Genomic DNA, 18,430 nt, shown 5'->3' on the forward strand with positions numbered 1-18,430 from the left:
TGGTAATCTGTTGAGTTTGGAGTCTACAGCTTGCTTTTGTCTGACATTGGTTATTTTACTTCTTAATTTTGTTTTTGATGTTTTGATGTTTTTCTGAAAGAATTAGTAGCTGCACATGTTGAACAACCAAGCCAACGAAGAGTGCAGTTAGGTTTGTGGTTTGATCTCATAATCTATACAGAAAAAAATCACAATAAGAAAAACTCCGTCTTTTTTTTTTTTTTGGAAGTACCTCAGTCAGATAACTCCAAATACTCCAAATACCTTCTACCTTGAGGAGGCATACTGAATTTCAGAAGAAACTGGAATGACTGTGTTTTTTTGTGAGCTAGAAAAGTTCACCTTAAACTAAAGTTCATTCCTGGCGTTAAATACGGCAGAGCTGCTGTGTTCCTAATTGATCACCTACATGATTCTAGTATTGCAATGTAGCTCAGATGAGTTCAGCATGTTATTTGATGCATGTTATTCTGCTCATGTATACCTTAACCTTGTGGCTAATTGTAGAACAAAGTACTGGGAAATTAGCAAATAAAAATTGCTTGTAGTTAATGCAGCACATGGTGGTACAGTAAATAGCTGCATGCTTAATTTATGATGCATAAATAGATAAATATGCATACACCTTTTAGCTGCAGAAAAAATACAAATGGGAGGTTTCCAGGAAGTTTTTCAATAAGAATATGAGAACATAACCACATTTTTTTTTCTTTTATCTCCAAAAGATTGATCCATTTCTGTTAAGGAGGCAGGGGGTAGGAATGGGGTGGGAAGTTGTGTGGGACTGTCAACAACAGTGCAGTCTTATTTCAGCTCTAATCAGCTATGAAACTTTCAGCTAGAAATCACTTGTCTGCCTTCTGATTGATGATTACAATGCCTGACTTGAGAAAATTATAGGAAAGGTTTTTTTCATATATTCAGCTTTCTTAAGGTTATTCTGTAGTTTGGAATAGAGTTTTTAAACCAGTGTATTGGGTTTACATGGCAAGGTTTTGGTAGCAGGGGGTAGCCTCTCTGAGAAAAGGCCAGGATCTGTCCCTTTATTGGACACAGTGAGCTCCAGCCAGCTCCAAAACGGACCCATGGCTGCCCAAAGCTGAGCCCATCAACAATGCTGGTGACACCTCTGTGATATCATGTTTAAGAAACGGTGAAAAACCATGTGCAGCAGCTGTGAGAGAGATGAGAGAGAAAAAATGAGAGAAAAAGCCCTGCAGACACCAAGGTCAGTAAGAAGGAGGGGGAGGATATGCTCCAAGTGCCAGAGCAGATATTCCCTTGCAGTCCAAGAAGACCCTGGTGAAGCAGGTTGTCCCCTTGCAGGTCATGGAGGACCACTCTGGAGCAGATATCCACACTGCAGCCTGTGGAGGAGAACCCCATGGTGGAACACGTGGACGTGCCCTGAAAGAAGCTGCAGGCATGAAGAGCCCTCTCAGGAGCAGGTTCCTGGCAAGAGCTGTGGCCTGTGGCAAGCAGCCTATGCAGGAGCAGATTTCCTGGCAAGTGCAGCCCATGAGGGACCCACACAGGAGTAGTCTCTTTCTGAAGGACTGTATCCCATGGAAATGATCCATGCTGAATCAGTTCTTGAAGAACTGCAGTCCGTGGGAAGGACCTGTGTTAGAGCAGTTTGTGAAGGACTGTATCCTGTGGGAGGGACCTTATGCTGGAGCAGGGGAGAAGTGTGAGCAGGAAGGAATGGCAGAGATGGAGTCTTATGGTCTTACTGCAACCCCCATCCTCCTTGTGCTGCTCAGCAGTGCGAAAAGAGGTAGAAGAGTTAGTAGTGAAGTTGAGCCAGGAAAGAAGGAAGGGTAGGGGAAGATGTTTTAGTTTTGTTTCTCACTATCCAACTGTATTTTTAATTGACAATAAATTAAATTTATCTTTCCAAAGTCAAGTATGTTTTGCCCATGATGATAACTAGTGAGTGATCTCCCTGTCCTTATCTTGACCCGTGAGCTTTTAATTGCATTTGCTCCCCTGTCTTACTCAGGAGGGGAAGTGAGAGGGTGGCTTGGTGGCCACCTGGGAGCCAGACAAAGTTAATCCACCACATCCAGTTATTACACATTTTCCAAAATAAGACTGAGGCAAGACCTTTATTTAAGGAACTATGAAATTGAGGATGGACTGGTTATATGAAGTCTCAAAGGAACTTGCATAAAAAATGGGCTAAATAAAAGCTTTTTCTCCGTTGAGTGAGTAGCGACCAGTGCTGTGTTGAGTGCTGTACAGAAGCTAAAGTTGATTAACTTCAATGGAAGAGACTAAATTCTTTCTTCCATCCCTTACCTGAGATGCAGGATTCTTTTCATCAGGCTTGTGCAGGACATCTGCTTAGATGTCTCTCTCTACATTTTGTGCTCTAACCACTTGTCTGTGAAATACTGTGTTCCTGTCCTCTAGTTTTTAAGCTCTCTGATGACAACTTTTGTTTAGTTGCTCCTTTAGTGCCAGGAGCAATTTATGAAAACACATTATTTCTAAGAGAGACTCCATTCTTCCACTGGTTGACGATTATTTGAGTTGAAAGTACTTTCAGCCACAGTGTATTTTTCTCCTGTATTGAAGTTTTTCATAGGCTCTAGTGGAAGTAGAAACAACTTTATTCATAGCTAGTATTGCCACAGCATAAGACTTTAAAAAAAGTTTCTGGTAATTGGTTGTATTCAGCTGGGATGCTAGTTGGGGATATTTCCATGCAATTTTTCTTCCTTTTTTTGGTCTTGAATGACTGTAGAAAGAATGTAGACTGTAGCTCACTGTGATTTGTGAGCACAAAGTTGATGAATAACAAATACGAAGATCAGGCCATTAGTGAAAGATAAATTATGAAAGCCAGGTAGAGAGCCATCTTTTTAGCAGTATTTTTCCTTGACTCATGTAATTTTGAGATTTGCCTTTGCAAGCAGATGAAACAGAACATGTGACCATTCCTCCTCTTGTGTGGCTTGTGACATCTCATTCAAAAATGGAAATGTAAAAGGTTTATTTATCCCGATAATATAAGCATTCTTCTTTATCCTTCCTCAATTAGAATTGAAGCCATCTTGGACTTGAGATCCATGCTATTATGTAAGATTTACCTAAAAAACCAGATATGTCTGAATTGGTCCTCTAGTTATGTGGTGATTCTTGTGAAGAAGAATCAACATTTTTGTGAACAGTGACTTGATAGGAATGATCAACCTAGTGCTTTACTAGTGTAAGACTTACCTAAGGCTGGACTCTAATACAATCACATGGAACTACAATCTATCACCTACTTCTGTTATTTGAGATGTGGGGTTATTTTACGTGATGGATAGTTTTTAGAACTAATATTGAGAAGTAAAGGGCCATACTAGGTGTCATTCAGCTGGTTTATGTATGCTGTAAAATGTGAAACCATGGTTAAAGTGTATCTTTGGCTATTGGAGAACGTAGTGAGGTTGTGATAAGTTTTAATTGCTGATAAAAAATAATTTTTTAAATTATTCTGTTTAATTGTTTTAGGCTTCTAATCCATTAGAACAAATGCACACAATGAATGTGATATTTTCTTTGAAATATTTTTTTAATGTGAAAACCACCTAAAAATATTAAAAGTATTAAATTCTAGGTAACATATATTTCTGAGAGAGTGGAATGTGGTTAGTTCTTTAGTTTAACCGGAGTAGGTTAAGAGGAAACAGGAATAATTTTCCCTAAGTCCTTAAAAAAATTATTGTAAAAGCATGGGAAAAATTGATCAAATTGAATGCCCAAAATTATTAAATTGAAGTATCAGGTACAAAATAATTTGTTATTATGTTATGGAGGAGTAGTCACAAAGCAAAAATATAGAGGTGATATGAGAAATTTATGTGTTTGGATTTTGTGTATGGCAGTCAGAGCTGTTCTCCACGGTGTCCTCTCTTTTCAGTAGCTGTACAGAAAATCTAGGTAGACAAATGTCTGAAGGATACACTTGACTGTTTTGAGTTCCCTTCCTACATCTAGTTTATACTAAGTTGAGTGAAAATTTTGGAAGCGCAGCTTGCTTTTTTTTAATGGAAAATGGAGGATTTGAGCCTATCTTTAGAGCTGAGACTTTTATAACCTAATGACCGAATGTCATTTCATTAATGAGAATAAATATAGCCATATAGCTTGTGAATAAGCAAATTAAATAGGAACCTGAACAGTTGGAGAACTGCAGTTTTGTGAGATGTTTGAAACCGTCACAGTGTTCAAGATGTTTTGGATGGTTACAGAAATGATACAGAAGTCTCCTGAGTAGAAATTTGTAGTGACTTGGTGTGCAGCCTTGACACAAGCAGGATCTGTGGAGGATCATCTTCAAGTGTGTCCCAGAATTTAATTGAAAGTGACATCTTGTCAAGATGATTATGAATCAGTGAAAGGCACCTCACTTGAGTACCTAGAATTGTGAAATGTGCACACAGGCCTTACTTAAAATTCTATAATGAATTTTCAAATAGTGAAGTCTTTTTTTGGAGTGGATTTTACCAGAATAGACTAAATTAAAATGGAAAAAAATACCAGATGGATGCAGCACATTTTATATTGTGAAAACTAAAATGGGTAAAAACTGTGTGGTTTTAAAGTTGCTGAAGCCAGGTAAAAATCACTTTAACAGAAAGATAGAGATTATTGATTAGCCTTGTTAATACTAAATTGATAAAGATAACTTTTGGCTAGGCCTCTGCTACCTGGTCACCACTGGTAAATGTGTTTGTGCTTAGATGAGGAACTTCATTCTTTTCAAATTCTGTTATGTACCTCTGAACATTTGACTTCCCAGTGCAGTGTCTAAGGTCCAGATCTCTTCCGTAAGTAATAAGTCAAATTGAGTAGTCGCCTTCATTTGAAATATGTGTGGATATTTGACATCTCGATTTGTGAAGAAGGGCTGCTGGTTTTCTTCACAGTTCTCTGAGGTAGGTTGTCACAGTGCACTATATGAGCTAACTAACCCTATACACTGGTGTACTAAGTGCCAGTGGCACCTGGTTTCTTTATTGCTGAGGGAACGGAGCCTGCTTTTCCGCTTATGTCCTTAGCTGAGAAAACCTGCTGGCAAAAATAATCTGATCTCATGTGCTTGGTGGTAATGTGTGCTGGAAATAGAATACATGTGCGTAACACATGGCAAAAATAGTTATTGCATAGTAAAGAATTATTTTCCACTTGCTTTTGAAAAGAATAAAATGGTCAGAGGTATTTAGACATATCTGAATCTACGGCATTTTCATTTTAAGACAACTTACAACAGTTAGTTTCTGCTTCCTTCAATAAATGGTGTAGAATACCATGCAATGCAACTATGTATATGTGTGCTAATTGCCCCAAATGTGAAGAACAACTTCCAATAATTAAATTTTTTTGCTTTCTCTTCTCTTGTCTTTGCCTGCTGCTTACACTGGTTTCCTTTAAAGGGTGCCTTTGTTGTAGGTTTACTGCAGTAAAAGATATTTTTTTGCAGCATTTAGATTGAACATGCAGCTCTGGAAAGCTAGAGAGGAACAAAACAACTGAATCTGCATAAATGTAGTGTAGAGTTGCTTATATAGTCACAGTTATAATATGTTGATGCAGTGATGTAGGAAAAAGTGGAGACCTGACCATAGTGCAAATGGTATGAATCTAGTATGTAGTTTAGTTTTTGTATATGGGGTCAGTGGATATTTTGTTTTGTATGTTGCAAAATGTTTGTCTTTGTGAAAGTAATATAGGTAATGTGAAAATGAAGAAATTCTGAAATCTCTCTTTAGATCATTTTCTCCATGTAAAATTTTTACTTTTTCCCTGTTTAAGTACTGATCCCATACGTATGTTTTAATAAATAGAAATACACATGTGCGTCTGTTTGTACTGAGCAGGCAACTCTTTTGTTGTCTTACACCAAAAGAAATTTAAAAAATAAATAAAAGAAATGGTGTGACTCTTAGTCAAATCCTTCCTGATTTAGACAAAATACAGTCCCCAAAAAGCTATTTAGTGATAAAAAGGTGCAGTTACATAGTTCTCTACAATGCCCCTCACTTACTGACAACTTAATGTCAGTAGTTTGTGTTAATAGTGAAACAGCAAGGTTTTGCAGGATATAAAATATTTAGGTCTAAAATAGTCTATTGTTGATATTTTAACATTTATTTGTGGAGTTCCTGTCACCAGCTGGAACTTACTGACTGCATGTGGATAGACATGTTTTTTAAGTGATTGAGCTGGACTCAAATACCACCAAATCTGTGTAATTTGTTAAGCCCCTTCAGATAGCAGGTAATATTCCAGTGTTGGATCTCCCTTCCTTTACTTTCTTTCTCTGAAGTAATTCACTGACAAGTCTATTAGATGGTCTTTTAAAAATAGAAGAGATCAAATACCTTTGAAGTATTTAAAAGTACCAAGTCCTTAGGAAATAGAATCGAGTTTGCAACGTTGGTGCTGAAAAAATGTTCAATGGATGGGAAATTTTGCTATTTGCAAGCATTTTCAATTATTTTTCTGAGTCCATTTGAAGCCTTTGGGGGACTAGGAATAAGGGGAAGTATGGCTTGTGAGCTGCTTGTCTTGGTGCTTATGAGAAACAGAACTGCAGCTGCTCTTTTCCTGTCTTGACTTTTGTATGAACAAAGCATAATTAAGAGATGTTCCTGTTAATGGCTCGAATGCTTTCAAGTCCTTACTTTCACACAGTACTGTGTGGAATGGCAGGACTTTGGCCTTGTGTGCTGGCCCAGATTAATACGCACCAGAGATGTTTGTGCAGGAATGCCAGCCATTTTAATGCTTTTTTTTTTTTTTTTTTTTTTTGAGATCAAGATTTAAGCTTTCTTAGTAGACTTAAAGTGGCCAAAGCTGAGCTCCATATCTTTAACTTTGAAGGCTTTTCTTCTCCTGTTTGAGTTTTCCCACAAAAGTCCTTGTTCTCACCTGCTATAGCTCGAAAAGGTTCCCAGTCAAACTCAGTAGTTACCTCATCTAATCTTTCTAAGGCCATTAATTCAAATCTTTCCTCAAGTTTGTTTGTCATCTGCTGTATGGAGAGAATGATCATCTTGTAATTGGGAGGCAACAAGTCATGATTATTGTTACAGATACTGCTTACAAGGTGTGTTTATTTTCATATACTACTTGTATTACCTTCTTCTTTAAATGTTCCACTGGAAGTATCATTTCCTGCATAGGTGCACAGAATCCACTGTAATTGAATCTTGATCGGCTAGAAGTTTTCAGCTACTATACCGGTATGACTAATACTGATCATTGGGGGAAAAAAATAAAGGAAGCTAAGGAGATACTGGGTGATGCCTTTCAAATCAAGGGATGGGATGAAGGGTAATGAAGAAGAAGAAAAAGGCTTTCACCCATGCATTCATCTGCATTCAGGTGATATAACAGTTCAAATTGTGGTTTTTCTCAGGAAGAACTCCTCCTGTAATAGGATCTATGCCTGAATACTGACTTCAGGACTTCTTTAGAAGAGATTCTGACTTTCTCTTTTTTTACCACGTAACACACTTCCTCCTTTTCTATTTACAGGTCATAAAGCTGGGTGTGCTGTTAGTTAACTATTTTTGTAATTATTACTAATCAAAATAGATAAACCGGCAGTATCACTTCCTTTTAACATTAAAAAAAACACATGTGCAGTGGTCAGATATATGGTATATGCAAAAGATTTGAGTCAGTCATCTGTAACAGTGCAATGAAAGATGTCTTTTTTTTTTTTTTTCCCTCTGATTACTTAATTTACTAGAAACCAAAGTGGAACAAACAGCAGGTTGCTCAAAATTTCAGATGTGTTCATGTTTCTTTGAATTGAAAGGGTTAGTACTCTTTACTAAGAATGTTTGGATTGAGTATCACTATTCATTTAAGATTAAATAAGAAAGATGAAGAATCTTGCCACTGGCAAGTTTTAGGAATCCCTGCTTATTAATCAGAAGATAGAAAACTGTGACACTTCTAATTATAGGGATTAGATATTAGCAGACTCACTGCAAAGCTATTGCAATTGATACAAATGAGGTGCAGTGCTACATGAATGCTATTTTTTTCAGTAATTGTGGTGTTAAAACATCAATACATGCTTATCCTCTTGAGTAAATTACTTCTAGTTCTTTGTTTAAAAACCAAGAAATGTGGTGCTGATCTCTTCAGAGGATTTTCTTGTGGAAGGTGTAGAATAAATAGAAATCACAATTAATGAGTCCACCATTAGTTTGGAGCTAAATAGTAGAGTAAAAAATGTAGCTTTTATGGTTGTCTCATTTGAATTGTTATTTTGTATAAGAATTCAGTTATGTTTCATTACCCGAAAGTAAGTGCACATCATGTTACAGGCATGATGTAGAAGTTCTCTTAGTGAAGGTTGAATTTGAAAATGAAAAGTGATTTGAGGAAGTTGGGCATTCAGACTACCAGAATGACTGGATTGAAGAAGTACTTCTGTAATGCTTATTGTGGAAATAACATAGAAATGCAAGTGGTGTAGGAAGTAGCTTTGCTTTTTTCTGTTGTTAGAAAAAAAAAAAAAGCTCTATATTAAATGATAACTGTAATATATATTGCTTTTTGTTAAATGCTGATATCATTACCATGATGTCAGGTGTAAACTCATGGTCTTGCTGTGTTTAAGTAGCTGGGCTGTTGTATGAGGAATTATTTGAAGATTGGGACAACCAGGTTTGTCATGATTTGATTGCTCTAGAGGTCTGTATTTATGGTTCCTAGCCACTTACTAAGTGACTTTTACTGCTGCCACCACTGCTGCCACCACGGATTTAGCAGCTAGTGCTTTAAATATGCTGATCTGGGTGTAAATTATTGCAAGATATAACATACAGGAGTGGCTACAAGACTGCCATTTTACCAGAGGGTGTGCTCAGGACTGGCATCCTGCCAAAGGCTCAGATATACAGGAATTGCAGATATTTTGTTTTGTCCTTCACTGTTTTATGATTCTGAAGAACTTTCCTGTGATACAGAGGGGATATGAGCAAAAAGTGCAGATATCCAAGTCATGCTAATAAATTATAACAGCGAATCTGATCTGGAAGAACATCACTGTCAGTTTTGACTTAAAAATCATATACCCACATCTAGAGAACTTCAGGAATATGAAGTCCTGCATAAAAATTAAACAATTTTATTCATTTAAATTACTTCCTTATGTAGGGAACATACATTCATGCCAAACTGTTTCCCCTTGACTAAAATGACTGCAGCCAGCATCCTTCTCATTTTGTTTTGAAATTTAGAATACACCTTGCTTTTTATCAAAGTTACATGTAAATGGATTTTTGTTTGTGCTCAGTTCAGGTGGTGTATGCAAAAATTTGTGTCTGTACTGGTGTGCAACAGGATTCATGGTTGCTCTCAGTAAGGCAAATGATTACTAGAGAAAGTAGGTGGTTACTCTTATGAAAGGTGAATTATGAAGTCTGCTGCTCTGAAAACCTTGTGATAACCATATGTTGTGAACTAGTTTCTTAGACTGGATGTTATTTAACAGCAATTATGAAAATGTATCATAACTTCCTTAATATGTTTGTGTAACAGTGCCAAAGACTGAGCGACAACCCAGTTAGATAGGTGTAGAGCCAAGGTGTGTTTTTTTAGCCAGTGACTATCGCTCTTTTGGGCTTAAGAGAAGCTTTTAAGTATATTAATTCACTCTTAAGGCTGGGTCCCATGGTAATACACTGGTTTTCCTCTTTTGGTTCCTTATACATTACATATTAAAATTTCTTCCTAATGACCATGAGCATATCTACCCTTACATTAATTTCAGATCATTCTGGATCTATATAGTGTGCTGACTTTTTAAGAATTTTGTACATCTAAAGAATTGGGTTCTGAATACTGATATAAAGGTTTTGGAGTTCTCCATTCCCTTTTATAGGAGAAGATTTTTTGGCATTTGCTTAATATTTTGTGGTATGTGGCTGACTACTTTACCGTTGTGGTTTTTGTTTCCTACCTAATTCGTTTAAATTTCTAAAGTGTGATTTTAAAAAAAATTTTGTTTTTAAAATCCTAGTATGAAATGTACTAAAATGTAGAGATCCAAGTCATACTTGCCACACAGAAGTGGTGATCATATCTATTTAATTTCAAATGAAAAAATAAATATAAAGGAAAAATTTAAGTATGAGAAGATACGAGAGTTTGGATAAAACTGTGTGGAGACTGAGACTAAATGTCATGGGGTTCCTTCCTTGTTGAAAAGTTTTGAGGTACTCTACAGCATAGATAAAGTTAATGTGAATCCTTGAGGAGTAAGAAAACAAAAAAAAGGATAATGCAAAGCCATGTTTTGCCAACAATACATTGTTCTCGTAGAGAATAATCTTTGAGGAAACGATTTTTTAATTTAAATTCTACCTGTTACATGCACATGTTTGATTTAAAGTTTAAAGTAGTTTCTTAAATAAAGTTTCTTTAAATAATAGTTTCTTAATAAAGTTTTTCAGAGAACAGAAAAGGCAGAAAGTTTTACTGCTTTGTAAGATCTTTTCAGTAGTACTCATAAAAGCAGCTGATCCTCAGAAGCAAGTTGCTAGCAGTTCTTTGTTTAGTAGGTACTTCTGTAATATTTTTTTCCTTTCTCTTTATCCTTAACTTTCAGATCTCTCATACGTCACAACTAAAAACCATGATTCCTGATGAAATGATGTTTCATTTCTTAATGTTCTGAATTAGTAACTGAGTTGTAAGTATTGACAGAGTCAATTTGGAATAAAATATTGAAAATATTTAGGAATGCACTGGAGTGTATTCAGTACATTATAAGTTTATTTTGTGTATTCTGTAGCTTTTAAACATTTAGATTTGAATATTCCTTTTTATTCTTAAAAAAGAAAAAAAAAAGAAAAGCTTTCATCTGCCTTTTAATCTCTCAAATATCCATTATATATTTTTTGGAGGAGGTGTTTATTCAGCTTACCCTTGGAAAATGGGACAGACTCCCAAAGAGTAATAAAGAAATACTGCTCAGGTATGCAAAGATGTGTTTAAGATGGAAGAAGCTCAGCTGGAACTTGAACTGGCAAAAGTTGTCAAGAATAACAAGAAAAACTCATGTAGGTATGTTAGTACCAAGCAGAAGTTCAAGGAAGATGTAGGTCCGCTGCTGCGTGGGACTGGCAGCTTAGTTTAAATGACACAGAAAAGGCATAAATACTCCATTTTCTCTTTGCCTTGGTCTGCATGGGAAAGGTCAGCTCCCAAGTCTCTGTGCCAAGAAGTGACAACAAAGTAAACAGCAAACCAGTGACAGTAGAGGAGCACTGAGTTAAGGTCCATCTGTACCAGTTGGATGCATACACATGAAGAGGATCTGATCGGATGTGTCTGAGTTGGTGCACTGACAAGCTACCATCTATCATATTTGAAAGGTTGTTGAAGATCTAAGTGACTGGAAAAGGGCAAATATTACACCCATCTACAAAAAGGAAAATTTGGGAAACTACAGACCAGTCAGTCTCACTTTGGTCTCCAAGGAAATTATGGAACAAGTCTTTGTGAAAGTTGTTTCCAGGCACATGAAAGACAAGAAAGTGGCTGGGAAAACCCAACTTAGATTTACCAAGGGTAAATTGTGCTTGACCAACCTGATTGCCTTCTGTGATGAAACCACTTGCTCATGTTCTCCCCTGGCATCCCTGTGGACAAGTTTGTAAGATACAGTCTGGACATACAGACTGTGAAAAGTGGCTGGCTTGCCAGGATCAAAGAATGATGTGTTAATGGCTTAAAGTCAGACTGTCAGCTGGTCACAAGCTGGTTCCTTGAGGGTCAATGCTGGGTCTGGTAGTACTAGTCAATATCTTTATAAATATTCTAATTATATGATTGAACCCTCACTGAGTTTACAGATGACTTCAAAGTGGAAGGAGAGGTAGGCATGTGGGAAAGAGGAGCCACCATTCAGAGAGACCTTGACAGGCTAGAAAATTGGGCCAACAAGAATTACATGAGGTTTAACAAAGAGAAATATGAAGGCCTGCACCTGGAGTGGAATAATCTTAAGTGGCAGAACAGACTGGGGACTGACTGTCTGGGGTATAGGTCTGCTGCGAAGGACCTGGATGTTCTGAGGGGGACAGCAAGCCTAACGTGAGCTAACAGTGTACTGTGGCAGTGAAGTGGCCTGAACTGCATCAGGAAGAGAACCATCAGCAGACCAAGGCATGTCTACTCAGCTCTTAGTAGGCCAGCAGAAGGTGATTAGAGGGTTGGAAGTTGCTCAGGGGGCAGAGGTAACTGTCTTCCTGTACCTGCCAGATACAGAGAAAAGTATTTGCAAAGATGTATACAGTGACAGAAGAGTCAGTGGTCACAAGTTGCTTTAGGAGAATTTCATCCAGTTAAATTCTTCATTGTGAGAACATTAATTAAGAATTAAACATAGGAATGGTTTTCCCAGAGAAGTGGTGGAATCTCCCTTGCCAGCACTACTAAAGACTTGAAAGGACCCTGGATAACCTAATCTAGGGCCATGGATTTGGCAGAAGGTTGGACGAGGTGATCTCCAGAGATTGCTTGCAATCTAGACTTTTTTATTATTCTAACAAATAGGTGATAATATTTTTTGTTACTTTGTAAAAGGTGGTCCAGAATAGTTAATATTCTGTCTGTTCTTAATTGATCAGACTGGACTAATTTTTATTCAAGAATACAATCAGTAGTAGCTTTAGTGGGTAGAGATTGATGATCTGAGTATCCTGGGTCTGGCTAGGCTGGGACGTGTGATGGAATTCTTACTGGAATGCATGAGTAGTTTGCAAAGCATAAAATGTTTTTTCTTTCACACAGGCAAGAGATTTCAGTAGTGGTTGACTTTGTTTTGTTGTTATTTTTTAAGTGTATAGCTTTACACAGAGAAAAATGGTAGTTGAAAGCAAAATAAAAATCATTAATCTACATGCTGACATTATTACCATCAAATTTAAATAATGTTTTTGTGTGTTTTTAAAGGGATTTTTAAGGATATCAACCTGAAGTATATATCTGTCTGCAGAATAGTATTCATAACTTATTTATTACTATGGTGTATACCTCTAAGAAACACTAATTCTATTTGGACAAGGTTTTGCTCGCTGTAGACTTGACACTATCTCTAAATTTATTTGCTTCATGAGGTATTACAGTTTCTGTTCAAAATTGGCAATTAAGTTGTGCTGAATAGATTTCAGGATGTAAAAGCTTTATTTCTGAAATTTCTGGAAATTTGGAGACAAAATTATTGGTAAATCTTTTGAACTTAACTTGCTATAGTGTTGTCCTCAAACATGTATGTACAGCTCCCTTTTGGGGTATTTCTAACCTCATAAAAGTTAATTGGGCTTCTGCTAACGATTTCAGCTAAACTTGGATTACTTGCAGTTGCTTCTCTAGGAGATGCACACATCTGCCTTTGAGGAAAGATATTTACATGTACCCTAACGGGTGGGGTTTTTTTAGTAGTAGTTACGAGTTAATCTATAATGTGTGTCAAAGTTAGCCATTTGCCTCATTATTTTAGTGCAGTATCTTAAGTGTATATTTTTGTGTGTGGAGGAGGAGTGGCATTATTAATTCACAGTCTGCTCAATTACTTTGTGTGGGAATAAGCTGTGGGTACATAGCAGTTCTTAACCTTTTAACTGGTGAGGCAGTGCATGTTTTGTACTCCTAGTTGAAAGCCTTGTAAGTTTTCTTCATACATTCTTTAGCCTGTTTCATTGGGTTATTAAACATAGGTGGTGCCTCTGGGCTTTGCGGTTGTCAGTGTTCCTAGTTCTTGCCAACAAGATGCAGAGGAGTTGGACAGAGTATGCAAGAGTATCTTCTGATACTCTCGGATGTCACTTCCTTATTGAAATTTTGGTGTGCTGACAGAATTGGTTGATCTGTGTTTAGTAAGATCAAAGGGCAAGCTCAAAATAACATTGCAATGGTAACAATTTAATACTTTATTCTACTTCAAATGTCTGTGCATGTGTCACTTCCTTTTCTCAGAGAAAGGGCACTTTGGGCAGCTCTTGACACTTGGTAGAATAACTTCACTGTTTAATTTTGGTGTGCCAGATTTCTAAAAGACTTATTTTTTAATAAAAGTAAAGTTGAGTAAAGTTAAAATTTTAAGTATGATGTATAAACCATTAAATTTTATGCCTTTTTAGTTTACAGCTTTTGTGGTGTGTTTTGGAAGTGTGTTAAAAGCATAGTATAGAACAGTACTGTACAAGAAAATTTCTAAGCATTTATGGTATTTGGAAAGTGAGGCTTATACAAAGATGTTGGAACAGATTTTTCAAACACAGCTCTTAGCTTTTCAACAGAATATAAATTCTGTTTAGAAAGTGTGTGAAAATATCCAAATAAGGCAAGAGGCTTGGGGTCAGAGTAATCACGGTAAAGGCTGGTATCTTTTGGTGTGTTCTCACAGTTAAATAGGCATCCTTGTTGTCATATAGATGTGTAGGTGGAAGAATTCTGGTGAATAACAGTAATATGCCTATCTTGCTGGACTACCTTCGGCATTCTTAAATAATCATTTTCTCTGGCATCATTGTGAAATGCAAGTCAGGAACATGCTGCAAAAACTCTCTAGACTGACAGTGTACAACAGCCAACCACTGAGTAGCCAAATGTTTAAAAATATGCAAAGAGAGTTCGTTGATTACATCAGGATTTTTATATTTATGGGAAATAAGGTAAAAAAATAACTAACTTTTCAATGTTCTTCCAGTATTGGAGGGGGGAAATGAGAAAGTGATGGATCAAAATCAAACATTTTCTTTTGGGTTGACAAATCCCAGTAGAAGTGTAGCTAGTATTCAGAACAGCATGCATCTTCCTCAGTAGTTTCAAGGGTTGATTTGCGAATACCGGTTTATGTACTTGTTGCTCAGCAGACCTCCAAAAGACTGCTGTTTGTACCGGTATTTTGCAAACAGGACTGTTTATTGGAAGGCTGCAGGGAAGTTCTCTCCTACCAGTTTGCTTCATAAATTTGGAATTGATGCTTCTGTGAATTAAGCTGTTTCAAGAAGAGTTTATTCACAAGTGGAGAGTACCTGTCTTAATCCTAAAGTAACTGGAGGAGGAAGTGGCTGATTCCACTGTCAATGTAGTCTTTCACTGTTGCACTTCGCTTTTGTCCTGTGCTATAGCTAGTAATTTGAACATGGCACTCCACAGTCTTTTAAAGGGAGTTCATAAAATGCTGGGAGCAGAGGGGTAAGAATTGGGGAGCATGACCCCTAGAATCACAATTAGTTTTGATTGGCTTTTGCTACATTTCTGTGTGGATGAGAATCAATTAGTGGGACAAAGCACTGAGACGCCAGAAAACGTAATATGGAGAAAACAATGATTCATGCTTCAGTACAAACCGGATGGATGTGGGGACATGATTACAGTGTACAATCAAATGCTAACTGCAACAGCTAGTTTGCCTCAGCTCACTGGTATCTCAGGTTCCCCCTTTCTTACATCTCTGGGTAGAAGGGCTTAGAGAGCCCTATGTTCAGCGTGATGTGGAGTCATAGACCCACAGTACAACCCCTGGAGTCTGTTGGAAGTGGGTGTGGGGAAGCAGATAGGCCAAACATGTCTTCAGATTTCAGCTGTGACCCATGGGAAAGTTGCAGAGGTTCATTCTGTGAGAGATTTTGTGGTTTGAAAAGCTTAGCTACTTTCCTGCTCTCAGCAGTTGAGCAAATACTATTTTCAGATACTTTAAAGTAGGAAGCTTGGGGTGAGAGGAGGGATCTTTGATTTCAATAGCTGAGAGAGCAGAAGTCTCTGGTTGAACCTGCACTCTCCTTCATGGCTGTCTTCAGAAACTTAACCTTTCCTACTTCTGACTTGAGAACAGATTTCAAAGGAACCTGTGAACAGTTTTCCACTATACGGGTCAAGGAATTTTTCAAGAATTCTTTGATCAGTGATTGAATCTTAGAACAGGAACAAAAGTATTAAGTTGGTGGCAGTTGCATCTCCTGTGAACCGGAGGATGCCAAGGCTTGTGTTCTGTTGGAGTGCAGCGAATGGTTTCTGCCTAGAAGTATTCTTTCTGAAAAAGCTTCGGTTACTATTATTATGCTTTGGAGGGCTAAAATAGGAAAGGGTTAGGAAAAGAACCTTTTCCATTTCCTTGACAGTTATGAGGGAGAAATACTTAAAAATGGAAATGTATGATTACAGAAGTTGGTTTAAGGCACTAAGATCAGCTATTGTACTAGAAATTTTTTTACAGTACTCAAAATAATTAATTTTAAATTGGCATCTACCTTTTAGTCTATTCTTGCAAAAGTTTTTGTTGAAAATTTAATAGATTTTTGTAAATATCTTCAAGGAAATGTATATTCTAAATGAAGGAAGAAGTCTGCAGTTAGTGCATTTTTTGTTTTAGAATGGTTTTTTTTTGTGTTGGGTCCATATTTTAAATGAGTCTCATTAAATCAAAACCTAAAAATTGCCTTAGTCTTATCTTGACTGTAGATTTTCTTAGCAGTACTAGAGGTATTTTTTAGGTTCAGAGCTTGTCTTTTGAAGTTTTCTTTATATATTTTTCAAAGGTATGCCCAGTGAGTAAGATTTCAGCATGTGGAAGTTTTGAGTCAGATTGCAGAGCCATACAGTTTTCTTGTTCATAAAGCACACAGTTTCTTCTTGTTCTTATACAGGTAGTGATTTGGGCAGAGTTGTAGAAGGTAGCCCCAGAGATTAACTGATATCCCAGAAGTGATATTTTTTCATTTGCACACTTGCTGATATAAGTTTTAAAGCAGGTTTGTCATGAAGTTTTACAAAGCTCCTTTTAGCTACAGAACCCTATACATAAATGCATTTGTGAAAGTTGCTTGCAGTTTTATACGATTGAGAGTTCTATCCAGATTTATGGATGCAAATTTTGTTTGCTTCTCAGGTTCCTGGCAAAATTTCTGTATGCACTGGTTGCGATTTACTTACGTAGCAATTGCAATTTTGCTGTAGTGCAGACTTGCCCACAGTAATTCCTGTTTTATACTGCCTGCTCAACTGGCCTGTGGTACTGTCTTCAGTTGGGGCATATCCTAGAAGTGTTTGGAAGCTTTTATCAAGGTGTCTGATAGTGTAAATTAAACTTGACGTTATTTAGTGGGAAACATGCAAATGCAGTCAAGACTGATGCTTCATTGTTTTTATATTGACAGACATAGGAGGACAACAGAAGTCTTAGGGAAATGAGGAGCTTTACTATGATGGAAGTAGAGGGGAGTTGTAAGCTGCTTTATTGGGCATGTCACCTAAAACAGCAGCTGTACGTCTATCAGAAAATGTTAGTTTGAGATAGTGATTTTCAGAGCTAGACTGGAGTTGTGAATTTCAACTAATGCTGTCAACAAAAGTACATCTAAAACTGTTTGATGAAGAGGGTCAAGAGGGTCTAGCATGAGTTAAGTCCAGAAAGGTAAAACGGGGATCCTATGACTGCTTTATTTAAAATTCAGAGTTACGGTTTTAACTTAATCTGAGTCTGATGCATTTTTCTGAATGGATGATAATTTGATTCACAGCATAGAGAACCATAAAACTGGTTTTTGCATTGGTTATATGCCTTGTTTAGCCTTTTCAGACATATGCCAAGAGACTAAATAGATTCACTTTTAACACATGGAAAAAATATGCACTAAGTTGCAGTGGACATGTTGCACTTCTTTGGAGAATAAATGTGTGTATGCAGATTTTGTCTTTTTCATGTATTCTTCCTCTATAAGAACCATAGACTTCCTGTTTTACTCTGTATTTAGTGTTATTATTTACTGTCTGTTTCTCTTTTTCTTTACACATTCATGAGAGAAAATGTTGGTTTTCCATATCAGAGAATTTTTAAATACACATTTTTGTAACCATCTAGTTACAGTGTGCTTTTTAGAAAGAATTTCATATATTCTTGAAGAAATAGATTAAAGATTTCATGTTTTAGCATTTTTTGGAAGAACAAAAAATATGGTATGTAACTTATTAAAAAATACATTTCAGTAAAGTGAGTTGAAAAATGGTACTAGGTCCACTGTAGAATTTTTTATTTAGATAAATAGAGTCTGTTAATGTAAAAACATGCACCCTGGGTATTTTATGATCTACCAATAAAAGAATAACAAGAGCACAACAAGAAAAACAGATATTTATCAGACTTTGTGACACAGTTGGGAAAATAAAAATATATGTCAGATGAAATATTAGCATAAATGCTGTTGGTCATAAACTACTTTAACATGAGAAGAAATGTCACTGGGAAGAATATACATAGTGAAAATCTGGTGGTGGGTAATTTGATTTTTTGTTTGTTTTGGGTTTTTTTGGTTTTGTTTCTGTTTTTTCTTGATAAATAGTCCATGTTTTCCTTGAAATCTGTGGAAAATGAATATGACCAATTTGAACTGTCCTTGTCCCA

General features: G+C 36.7%; 1 protein-coding gene across 2 annotated transcripts in view; it reads left to right on the forward strand.

The window, feature by feature from the left end:
- AUH (AU RNA binding methylglutaconyl-CoA hydratase) overlaps window positions 1–18,430 on the forward strand; it is a 111,935-nt gene that overhangs the window by 13,586 nt on the left and 79,919 nt on the right. The gene's annotated exons all lie outside the window — the stretch shown is intronic.

This window comes from Strix uralensis, chromosome Z (genome assembly GCF_047716275.1).
Source record: "Strix uralensis isolate ZFMK-TIS-50842 chromosome Z, bStrUra1, whole genome shotgun sequence".
Lineage (NCBI taxonomy): Eukaryota > Metazoa > Chordata > Aves > Strigiformes > Strigidae > Strix > Strix uralensis.